This window comes from Lissotriton helveticus, chromosome 5_1, assembly GCF_964261635.1.
Source record: "Lissotriton helveticus chromosome 5_1, aLisHel1.1, whole genome shotgun sequence".
NCBI classification, from domain to species: Eukaryota; Metazoa; Chordata; class Amphibia; order Caudata; family Salamandridae; genus Lissotriton; species Lissotriton helveticus.
The window spans coordinates 775,058,809-775,071,163 of record NC_136065.1 but is presented as its reverse complement, the minus strand read 5'-3'; the positions used below and the strand labels follow the sequence as shown (position 1 = coordinate 775,071,163).

Sequence of the window (12,355 nt, the reverse complement as noted above, 5' to 3'; positions counted from 1 at the left end):
ATAATATAACTCAAAGACTGACATAAAATGTTGGCTTTTCAATGGTCCATTAAGTAATACATTAGTAGCCATCTCTATATTTCTCTCCAAATTAACTCGATCAATACTCAATTTATTTTCCCATTTTAACTCGCTGGCCTCTAGATCATCTTCTACCTTCTCCAAAAGTAGCTGATATAAGGGCCCCATTTTATGCCTATCTTTAATTGCTTCAATGATCTCAATTTTCCCTAATACTATCATATTTTTTGATATTTTCTGTTCGCAAAAACTCCGTATCTGAAGGTATTTAAAAAAATCAGTGCGATGTAGCTTATATTTCATCCTTAGATAGTCATAGGAAACAAAGTAATTCCCCTGAAACAAATCCCCAAGCTTACAAATCCCCAGATTGTGCCACCTAAGCATCACCCGGTCATTAAATATCTCTGGAAGAAGGGAGCAATTTTGGAGAGGAGTATATAGATTTAAATTAGGACCTATTCCAAGTCTCTTTTTTATTGTCCTCCATATAACATAAGCGGTATAAAAGGTCTTAAATTTAGTTTTCTTATAATAGCTTGGCTCAATAATACGGTTTAAACATTGTTTTGCCTCAGCACCCAAAAGCATCTCATAAATAGATGGGGCAGAAAAATCCTCAGTTGGATCTTCCGGTAGTATTAAAACACCCATATGCTGTAACATAGCTATCCAATGATAAAACTGGAAATTTGAGATACCCCAACCTCCTCTCCCTCGGGGCAGCGTACATTTTTTAAATGCTCTCCGAGCCGGTGATACCCCCAAAAAAATCTAGAGCACATTCTCTCAATTCGAGAAAAATAAGAAGTAGGTATAAGAAAGGGGATAGCACGAAATAAATACAAAAATTTGGGAATTATAAGCATTTTTAACACATTGCTGCACCCAAAAAGTGAAAGTTTTAAGTTATTTATTCTTTCTAGTATTTTATTAGAAGAAGCAATGATAGGGTCCAGATTTACAGGAATGATATCCTCAACGTTAGCTGTAATCTTTATACCTAAATAGGTTGCCTCCCTTTCAAACATAATATTCTCTGGGCGGGCGGCCGCCGAATGAATAGGATGTGTCTTTTCAACATTTAGTTTATATCCAGAGAACCGGCCAAAAACCTCAGCGGCCTCTATAATATTAGGTAATGCATTGCTAATATCTGATGTCAATACCGCGATATCATCTGCGTACGCGCATACTTTAAAATCCCAATTATTTATCTGCACAGGTTTAATTGCCATATTTTTCTCCAGAGTAATAATGAAGGGATCAATATATAGTGCGAATAGCAAGGGGGAGCAGGGACAGCATTGTCTTGTCCCCCTTGCTATCGACACCTTCCCTGATGTCTCCCCGGAAACCCGTAAAACAGCAGATGGGTGGGTATACAGTGTCTGAATTGCCCTGATGAATTCCGCCGGAAACCCCTTCCTTGCCAGGACTGACCACATGAAACTCCATGAGACCCTGTCGAACGCTTTTTCAGCGTCCAACAGGGCCACACCAACAGGAGAATGCATACCCTGTGACCAATCCAACAAATATATGATCCTCCTTATATGATCCGTAGTATCTCTACGCTGAATAAATCCATGTTGTCTTAAAGAGACCAGTCCCGGCATCAAATCATTCAACCTGTTAGCAATAAGTTTGGAATAAATGTTACTGTCTGAATTCAATAATGAGATCGGCCTATAAGACCCCATTTCAGTGTCATTTTTGCCTTTCTTTTTAAACACCACAATCGTAGCATTAGACCACGAGTGAGGAGCCTTCCCCAAAAAGGCTTGCTGGCAGACTTCTACCAATTCCCTTTCCATCATATTCCTAAACGTACGATAAAATTCGAATGGGATATTATCCGGACCCATAGCCTTACCCTGGGCCAAACCTAACATTACTAATTAAACTGCTCCCCAATCTGGCGGTGCCAACAATACCGTTTTTTGAGTGTCCGACAATGTTACAGGGATCACATCTTTTAAATATTCGACAACATCCACCCCACCCGTCTCAGATCCCGAATCACTATATAACGATTGGTAGAATCCTTGAAAAGCAGTTAACACACCTTCCTTAGTTTCTTGGAGAACCCCCTGAAGATCCCTAATTTTAGGGATATCATTATACACTGCTTTCTCCCTTGCCCTTTTTGCCAACAGTCTATCCGTTTTCTCCCCAAACTCGTACGCCGCTTCTTTATGCTGTATATACTTTTCAGCGATCTGATCCGCAATGTTGGCATATGCGCTAACCCTTTTGATGGTAAGATCCCTTTGAACCGCATAAACTACCTCTGGTTCTGCACCTAACCTTATCGTCTCTGCAAGTTTCTTCTCCATCATAAGAACCTGATCAAAATCCTGTCGATGTTTAAGCCAAATCTTTTTACGTTTGAATTTAGAAAAGCTACGGGCTTCCCCACGAACTACCGATTTGAACGCGTCCCAGACTACCTCCTGGGCGGCCGTACCTTTGTTAATATCAAAAAATTCCTGAATTATTTTAGCCATGAACTGGCAATACTCCTCATCCAAAAGTAATTTCCTATCAAAAGACCACTGTTGAAACTCTACTTTTTCTTCCGGGTCTAAAGCCAACTCTAATATTATCGGATTATGGTCAGAGACCAGCTTGGGATGAATCTCAATTTTGGCTTTAGCTAGCAATGCAGACGTGGTAAAAAAATAATCTAATCGGACGAATTTTGAATGAGGGGCAGAAAAAAATGTGAAACCAGGGTCCTCGGGGTATTTTGAATTCCAGACATCGTAAAGACCATGATCTAAAATCAAGCCCCGTATTGCAGTGAATACTAACCTCTTTCTTCCTAAATACACATAATTAGATCTAATATTCCCTCCTGCTTCGATGTTATTATTAAAATCACCGCCCATTAACACTGGTAGCGTCCACTGTGCTAATTCTAAATTCAAAAAATTGAAGAGTTCGGCATCGTCCAAATTAGGCCCATAGACGTTGCAGAGTGTAAACCTACTTTGCCCAACATGAAGCTCAGAAATGGCCCAGCGGCCCCATTTGTCTGCCGCAGCCTTTACACACTCACCCACCCCCTTTTTATAAGTATCGCGACCCCTCTTTTCACTCCAGTTTGTTTAGAGCATACTACCAACTCCATACCTATGTTTTTTAGATACCCTCTGTTAGCCCATGCAACGTGTTTTTCTTGCAAACACAGTATATCAATATGTAGTATCTGCACGATTTTGGCTAAAACTTGTCGTTTCTTAGGGTCATTAAGGCCACATATATTCAATATACAAATATTTTCCTATCCATAAACAAAGTTACCTAAAACAAATTCCAAAATTGAGCAACCAGTTTTCTTAGCTACGAGTACTTTATAGTTTCTTTCACGTCTTTTATGGCTCTTATCTGCTTTTACGTTCATCTGTATAACACCTGCCTCCTTAAACCACTTCCTGTCTGCTGCTGTCTTTTTACCCCCCACCACCTAGACCCCACACCCAACCCCTTACCCACCCATCCATTCCCCCCACCGCCCCCCCCCCCTCCCATCCTACCCAATGTAGTCCCTGCAAAATATGGAATGCCGTGCCCCCCGGCCCCTAAAAAAAAGAAAACCTATAGAACAACACTAGGAGAAGAAAACCAGAAGCCTGAAAAAAAATAAAACAAGAGAGGGAGATCTTCCCAGAGCTTAACTAACAAAACACCACTTTTCCCAGGTTTTTATCTTCTAACACCACCCCCTACAGCATATCCCAAAATTCTTTAGCCTGAATTTCTGACCAGAAAAATTTAGTTTGCCCTTTAAACATAACTTTAAGTTTTGCCGGATTCTGTAAATACACGACCGCCCCCTTTTTTTGAAAATCCGGTATCAGTTGGCGTAAATGCCACCGCTTTGAGACTGTGGCCTGACAGAAATCCGGACTAACAAAAAAATTACAGTCCTTAGCAGATGCTTTCCTGTCTGGTCGCGCCAACACATATATGTCCTCTCGAGCTAGAAAGTTATTAAAACAAACTAAAATTGCTCTAGGACGGTCCTCCTCTCCTTGACGAGGTTTCTTTACTGTGAACGGGAACCGATGTGCCCTTTGAATTTCCCTAGACCAGTCCCTTGATGTCAATTCAGGGAAAGCTTCCTTCAGCTATTCCGCGACGAATTTACGCACATCCGAGCCCTCCTTCTTCTCTGGAACCCCCAAAAAACATAAATTGTTCCTACGGGCCTGATTTTCAAGTTCCGACAATTTATAGCTCAGGTCGTCATGATGAGCCTTAATAGACTCTAGCTCCACTTTTTGTGCGGCAGCATGGTCTTTTAATGCTGAAATTCTGGCCTCTGCTTCAGTGACTCTATCAGCTGTTTCCGCACCTATTTTTATCGCACACCGGACAGCGTTTTTGGCCTTACTACAAGTAGCCTGCATTCGAGTATTCTCCGCTCTGTGGCCCATCATTGTATCATAGATAATGGCCAGAGTAATCTCCTGTGAGGCTGATATGTCCTTTCCACTTTTCTCCCCTTCGTGGCCAACTAAATTTGACACTCGTGCTCCCTTTGTAATCTCACAGGGGGTTAAAACGTTTTCGGGTGTAGCCTGACGTGACCCCTTTTTCTTCCGCTTCTTAATAGTAGTGACACTAGAATTGGGAGAGGCCATGCTTTGTCTTAAATCCTCGTCCAAGCTGCTGCCTTCGCTATAGTCCCCCCAGTCTCTGCTCGTATTTGTGCCCTCGTCTGAGGATGCCTCAGACAAGGAGTAAAAATGTTCACCAGATTCGTGTACCGCTGTCCCTCCTTGTGCACCCTCACTTAGAGCAAGCAGGTCTATTTCCGTTACTAGATTATCCAAACTGCCCGTTGTTAATTTGTCAACTCTTTCCAGGACTTCATTTCCCACCATGCAGCTCTCAACACCAATCTGTCCTGGGCAAAGCTGCTTCTCATTTGGGTTTACATCAAATTCTTCTACTGCATTTATTGCTATTTCTTTTGAGTGCAACTGATCACTATGTACACTCACTAAGGCAACATCACAACCCGCTTCAACCGGGCCCAGCGGAGGTTCCATATTACGAACATTCTGCCTCTCAAACATGGCGGGCAAAGTCTGAGTTCCTTGTTTAAGCACACGTAAAGCAGCAACATTCTTCCCCCGACTTTCACATCCTTTTTTAAAATAAGCTTTATCGCTGCTAGGGGTACCGGGGGTGTCAGGAGCATTCTCACCTACTTCATCTGGGTCACCAGCAGTTTTCACCCCGTCTTTTCAACAGTCTTCCCCACAACTTGATCCTTGGTTTTCCCACTGCGCGTAGTAACCTTCGCTGTCTCGTTTACCTTCGCCGAAGCTTTCGGTGGCATCCTCTTTTTCGTCGTGGCTCCTCCTCGACCACGAACAACCACACAACGATACCCTAGCAGCAAAGCGGGGAGTCGCCAAAGTGGGACTCAATGCCAGGCCGTTAATAAACTGCCCAACATCCGTATCCAGCACCAGCTGTCCGCGTTCACACAAAATACTGTGGCTGTCGTTACAACCGCTGCTCTTCCAGCTGCTCTTCTGGTCTGCTCTCAGTTCGTGCTCTCTCCCAACGCCGCCGCTTCCTTCATTACGCTGCGGCTTCGCTCAGTTCGCACGGCGTCTCTACCATCCACAATAGCCGGATTAGAGCAGCACAACTAATATTAAACAGCCTCGTTCACTGGCCTCCACCTTCCTTCCTTTCAGCGGGTTACTTTCTCGCCGGATAACAAAAACCGCTCCTCTCCGCGAACGGCTATGAGCCTGGGACCAGGAGAGAGGATCTGAGCTGCCTACACAGCCCACGCCATGGCCGCCATCTTGCCTCCGGAAATTGGAGATATTTAGTGATAAGACGTTGCTTTCCCTGTAAATGTACTCCTGACAATGATTAGAATCCCATAAAACCTATTCTGACAAGTCAAATAGACCATCTGCAGGGGGCCTGTGTGGCTAGTCAAATTCCAGCCTTGTTTATGCAGGGAGGAACTAGTAATGAGCCGGATATTAATGCCCCTGGCTTACTGGAATCCTCAGTATCAGAGTGTTTTGATCTTGACTTTATAGGGAAATATATAGGGGGGACTTAAGGCGAAATAGGAGACATTTCCCAACTGGGTGTTTCATCAGCTGAAGCACAGTGAGTCACCTATCAACTGACTTGTGATTCCCTGTGACTATCTACCACAACCTTACTGGCCAACCACAATAGCCCATCTGTTTGAAAGGGGTCTATAAATATATATTCATTTGAAAATTATGGTAAGTACTTAGAGGTTAAATAGCAGGTATTTAAAAAAAAATCACTTAGCCTAAAAACCTAGTTTCTAAAATCTAGAACACTCCTAACTCCCCAACAACTGTATGCAAATGTTCCAGATGCAGTGGGAAAAGATCTTAACATAGCACTTGACAATGGCTCGAAATATTCCTTCATAATAGCGCCTTACCCGCCATCCCTGAAGCAAAGGGATCCTTTATGAAATACTATTTTGATGGCGCCTTACACCTACCCGACTTCACATCATTAATACCACACACTCTATTGCTGGTTGGCAGGGTTGCAGCAAAGTAGCCGCCCTACTGCACATCCTGTGGTCCTGCCCTCGCTTGGGGGACTTCTAAGATATGGTTATCTCTGCATCTCATAGACATAATGAAAGGACATGGGCAAGCTATCTGAGCAGTCTTTGCTTGGCTGGCCATCAGAGGGTATGTATCCACTCCATAACTCCTTAGCTGCCAAAAGCTATCTCACCTACTTCTGATGGCCAATACAGTTTCCTATGCCTTGGAGGGGAAGGGGGGGGGCGGGAGAACACCCGCCAACATGCGAGCTCTGGTTGCATAAACATTGGTACCTTAATAAGACATGAGAATAAATCTCACCTTTTCCCTAGATTATGGAACCCTTTTCTATCTTACTTTAACAATGAGTACAGAGGCCGGACGTGTCCTTATAACCGTGCAAGCCTTGGGGCTGATGGACCTCTCTTTGGTTTCTCGGTTTGGATTCTCTGTGGTCCTGGATGACTGATGAGCAATGGAACTTTTAACTGCTTGCATGAGTGGTCTGTGTTAGTGGGTGGGAATTTAGGAGGCGTTGAGAAGTTTCTGATTAGTGGTTGTAACACCCTGATATGGATATGTTTTATTTTCTTGTATTGCAAAATACTTTTTTTAACTAAAAACAAAATCCCATAAAGAATTTTCACTTTAAAATGATATGGTTATAACGCATACTTAAAACGACTGCAATGTGTCAGTTATGGTGATGGCAACCTATGCATTGCGCATGACTTTCAAATAGGAAAATTGGTTTCTGACATGTTTGATCACCCTGTCAATTCAACTGAAGGGACAGGGGTCTGAGCACAGGGAATTTTTACAAGGGAAGCCTTCATAATTATGTAGGTAAATATAATGTGAGTTTACCATGGTTGTTTTCTAGGAGGAAACGTTTTCTAAATGCCAGCTCGTTGAACCATCAATTGCCTTTCTAACTCTAGGCTTAACACCTGTTGTTGTGATTGAATAAATTAGGCTACACCTAGTCAACAGCAAAAACGCTTTCTTAAAATAAATGTTGACAACACCTTGTGGGTACTACCAGGAGGAAGAGTGTAAAGTTAGCAACAGTGTCCCTCGGCTTCTCATCACTGCTGTGCTCCCTTTGGTCTGAATGCCTAGATAGTGTTCATGTATGTGTGTATTGTGTCACCTGTCACTCTCTGCTAACATCTGTTGAAATGATGGTAGTGGACCATTCACACTCTGAGTCTATCACTACTTCTCTCCCTAACTTGGTGTGGGGAATGTGGTGAGAGTGACGTTGGCACATCCCCCCTTGCAGCTCTAGCTCCCAATCTCTGCATCAAACAGCGATGACCTAACTTTGCTCTTCCCTGCCTCTAGTTCCTATGTGCCACGACACTTCGCTTATGTCCCCAGGCCTCCGTTTACATGTGATCCTCCTTTCTTATGTTTAAATGCAGTGCCCCTCCCTAGCTACAGTTTAGATCACATCGACTACACCCCCAGCCACCTCTTTTAAAAAACGTCCTGCCTTTCATTAAGCAACCCACCCTTCTCACCGGCCCACTCCGATTTGTGGCAAAATACTTCCAATTCCAGTTGTGCCCTTAATCCCCCACACGCAGTGGCGGCTGATGACTTATGAAAGTGGTGGGGCGAAAACTAAACTAAAAATCTGTGCTTAGCATAGTGTGCCCTCCGCCTGGTGTTTTACTACTGCTATCATCGCATCCAGTTACATAATACAACCAGTAACAAGCCAAGACTATTGGCTTTGTAAATGGTAGTTAGTTGCATAAAATAACTAAGCAACAACTATGGCTTTGTTGCATATTTTGGAAATGCTTCAGCTCTGAAATGATGAGAATGTGAAAGAAATATAACAAGCCTCTTCGAAGTGACATCAAAATTGTGTATTGTTTTATTATTATTGAGTATTTTATATGACGCGGTGGCCTCTTGCACAGTGGCACAAGAATCCTTTGTTTGTGCATTTTGAAAGCAGCGCGCATTTCGCGTGGTACTGCTTACGTAGTCTGTGCCATAAAATGTGCATATTTCTATGGTATCAGTCCACACTGAGCAGAATCAGCACAGTTTAAGGCCGATACGTCTGACAACTTCATGGCACCAGCTGAGCCGACAGCGATGGTGGGTGGGCTTCGCAAAGACTCCCCCCCTACCACCAAACCACTTTTCTCTGAAAGTCTCTACCTTAATTCAACACCCCACCCCAATTTAAACTAAGCCCAACCCCACAGCTACCCTGAAATCTCATAAAATAAAATTTCCGGTCACATATAAATGCTTGTCTGATGCAATCAGCCGCATGACTGGGGGGGGAGGAGGGGGGTGTTCACGTGGGGAGGGGGGAGGCGGTTATTTATTGTGTTGTAAAGCTACGCAAATGAAATGGGATCTTTACAGCACAACAGTGACGCCACACGTGAGACCTAAAAAAACCAAAAGGTTGCTGGAGCTGCAGCCGATGTCCTGTGGTGTTTTCACACCTCTTAATGGACATCGGCTGCTTGCACTGCTACAACAATTGGATTGTGTGAACTACCTCTGTGAGGGGTGCTGGAGTGTCTCTGCAGACACAGCGCTGCCACTTCCCCCATCTCTAGAGCAATTTCAGGGCAGCAACTTCCCATTTCTTTTGGCTGCCCCTGTGCACCTCTGACTCGGATTTTACAGTGCACAGAGGCAGGAGGAGCATTGGTTGTGTTAGTATTTTCCCGTTTTTATATATAAATACAGACAAAAACCAAAAAGCTTTCTGTCTGTATTTATATGTAAAAATCCATTTAAACGGAAAACTGGGAGCCTTAGTTAATCCAACAAAAGGTTTTGCCACCAACGAAGGAGTCCAAACAATTGGGGAGATACAGCTTTCTTTATTAGACAGGACAGCAGGCCCAAGCTCGGTGGAATCACAGCAGTTCATTAATTAGCCGACACGTTTCGGGGACTCTTCCCTTCTTCATAGGCTGAACGTAACTGGCACAGCTTCCGCGAATTGTGCACTTAAATATCCATAAGTACACACCCAAGTGGGCGGGGTAGTGTTACAGCGCATGCTGCCCCACGGCATCTTGCTACTTGCAGTGCATATTGCGTTGCTCGTGTGAGCCGCTTTGCTGGCAGTCAATAAACACAAATTAAAACTTCAGTGGGTAGCTTGTAACCCTCCTTGACTTGTGCGTGCGCTTCTTTGCCCCGTCTCTAGCTTCCATCCTGACACGATGTCGACAAATGACGGCATCCAGGTCTGCAATGCAGCGGGCCTCCTTCACGACCTGACAAATGGCCGGTATAATCCAACAAAAGGTTTTGCCACCAACAAAGGAGTCCAAACAATCGGGGAGATACAGCTTTCTTTATTAGACAGGACAGCAGGCCCAAGGTTAGTGGGATCACAGCAGTTCATTAAATAGACGACCCGTTTTGGGGACTCTTCCCTTCTTCATGGGCTGAACGTAACTGGCACAGCTTCCGTGAATTGTGCACTTAAATATCCATAAGTACACACCCAAGTGGGCGGGGCACTTTGTGGATACAAATTTGAGATGTCATCAATGATGTCATGAGTGATGTCACTGACCATGTCATGAGTGATGTAATATGTGACATCATCAGCAGTGCATTGCACGCGCAAGTTATAGTGAGTCCAACTAACTATAACGTGGTAATTTCAATGGTTTTATGCGAGTAAAATTTCCACCTAACTATAACTGGTGTGAAACCTATGGTTTTTTCAGTGAATATATATATATATACATATTTGTTTTTTATTTATTTTTTATTTTCTTTCATCCAAAAGTTGCGGAGAGGTACACAATGAAAGGCAGACCCCAGCCTTGCTATTTAAGAGACTGCCTCCCTACGCATCTGTATATGAACAAGCCACGACATGTGATCAAGGAGCAGGAGCTCCGAAACATGTTGGGTGAGGCGATGAAATATCCTGATGTGCTCGCTGAATTGACTCAAAATTGTCATGGAAACCACATATAAATAAGGTTAAGACAGTCCTACTACAAAACACTATACCAATTGTCAAGAAACAACAAGCCACTGAGACCAAGGCAATTTCCCCTGCGCTGGAGGTCTATAGATGTAGCGCTCAAACAGCAGCCGTTTATGGGTCCAAACTATGGGGCGGGGAAAACGTTAATTTACTAATCTTAGGGGTCTTGGGTTTTTACATGTTTCAAATTCAAAGTGATGCAGATGTTTGCATCTCTTCCCCAAAATACTCCATTGAGCCCCTTGTTTTATGATATTGGCATTAAGAGGTCAGAGCACTTGGCGAAACTGAGACCTCTACTATACTGGACCAGAATTTGGGTCACAGAAGAATTAAACTCATATAGACAAGCTTTGTGAGAGTTACTGAACTTGATTGCCAACTTACATTTCTTTGGTTTAGCTGCTTGCAAAACTGTTTTTTCAAGTTGGGTCTGAATAGATTCTGGACAGACCCTAGCACGTTGACTGCAGGTTCAAAAAATTAACTAAAGTACATTTATTGGAATTTTATCTTGAACAAGGCCACACTAGACTGTACAATGGGAAGGCTTACCCCACAATTCTTATCTTTTAAGTCGACTCTAAGTTTTGAACTTTTTTGGGATGAAATTCAACCTAAAATTCTCTTTTTGAAATATTGTTACAAGACCCTCCAGATTAATTAATTTATAGTCAAGTGGCCATCTCACCAAGCAGCAGGGAAGGAATCTAAATGTACTTTATTCTCGTTAGACGCCAAAGAAAATATTGCACATATTTTATTTTTCTACCCAAAATACGCTAGCTTCAGAGGGAAATGGATAAAGCCGCTGTGCTTGAGGTTAATGACTAGGAAATTTCCGGAGGCGCTAAGAATACTGAAAACAGATAGCTCACGATGAATTGTATGAGGCGTCAGTAGATTCTTACTTGCCGTGAGCTGTTTATGGAAAAAGATAGGTTTATAATTGTAATGTTTGTAGATTATACTATGTTTTATTTGTCAACAGTTATACTTATGTTATATTGCATTATGCTGAAATTGGCTTTTTACTAATGGTTATGTCGAATGTTTTACTTATTTTACATGATAATGCGTTTTTAGGACAATGGCAACTAAATCGAATAATCCTGATTGTTATATTCTTCTATGCCAAAATCAGGGTGGTGTCCCCCACTTGACACTTGATTACTTTGGACACAAGGCTTACACCTATTCACACTCTTACCCACACAACTAAACTACTGAACCCAATATATGTAAGAATATTACATTTATTTATTATACTAGCAGCATCGATTCTTTAACCCCTTGCGAGCTGCCTCCCTAGTGCTGCCGTCGGCCTTCGGCCGACGGAACCCCGCCCACTTTTTAGAACGCCCACACCGCAGCGGAAAAACCGCTGCGGTTAAGGCATTAAAAACAGTGATATTGGTTTAAAATAAAATAAAACAAAACCCTACTATATTCTCATGTTATTCACAAATTGGTATCTTTCATATATGCAGGCACAGTTTATGTAACAATACATACACAATAAAAATATATTCATTCATCAAAGTCATTTTTTTTAAACCACATTGATATCTCACATCTGTCCATGCAGATGCACAGAATAAATACAGAACCCTAAAGTTGTTGACGCGGCGTTTCGGTGGATGGAAGTCGATTTGAACCACCTTCTTCAGGACTCTAACTTTAATGACAACAGTAATCTATTAATTAAAACATACATGAAAAACATAATTACTACTAATTAACAATAACAAAA

General features: G+C 42.6%; 1 protein-coding gene across 1 annotated transcript in view; it reads left to right on the top strand.

Moving 5' to 3' along the window:
• CDH23 (cadherin related 23) overlaps positions 1-12,355 on the top strand; it is a 1,152,220-nt gene that overhangs the window by 1,002,835 nt on the left and 137,030 nt on the right. The gene's annotated exons all lie outside the window — the stretch shown is intronic.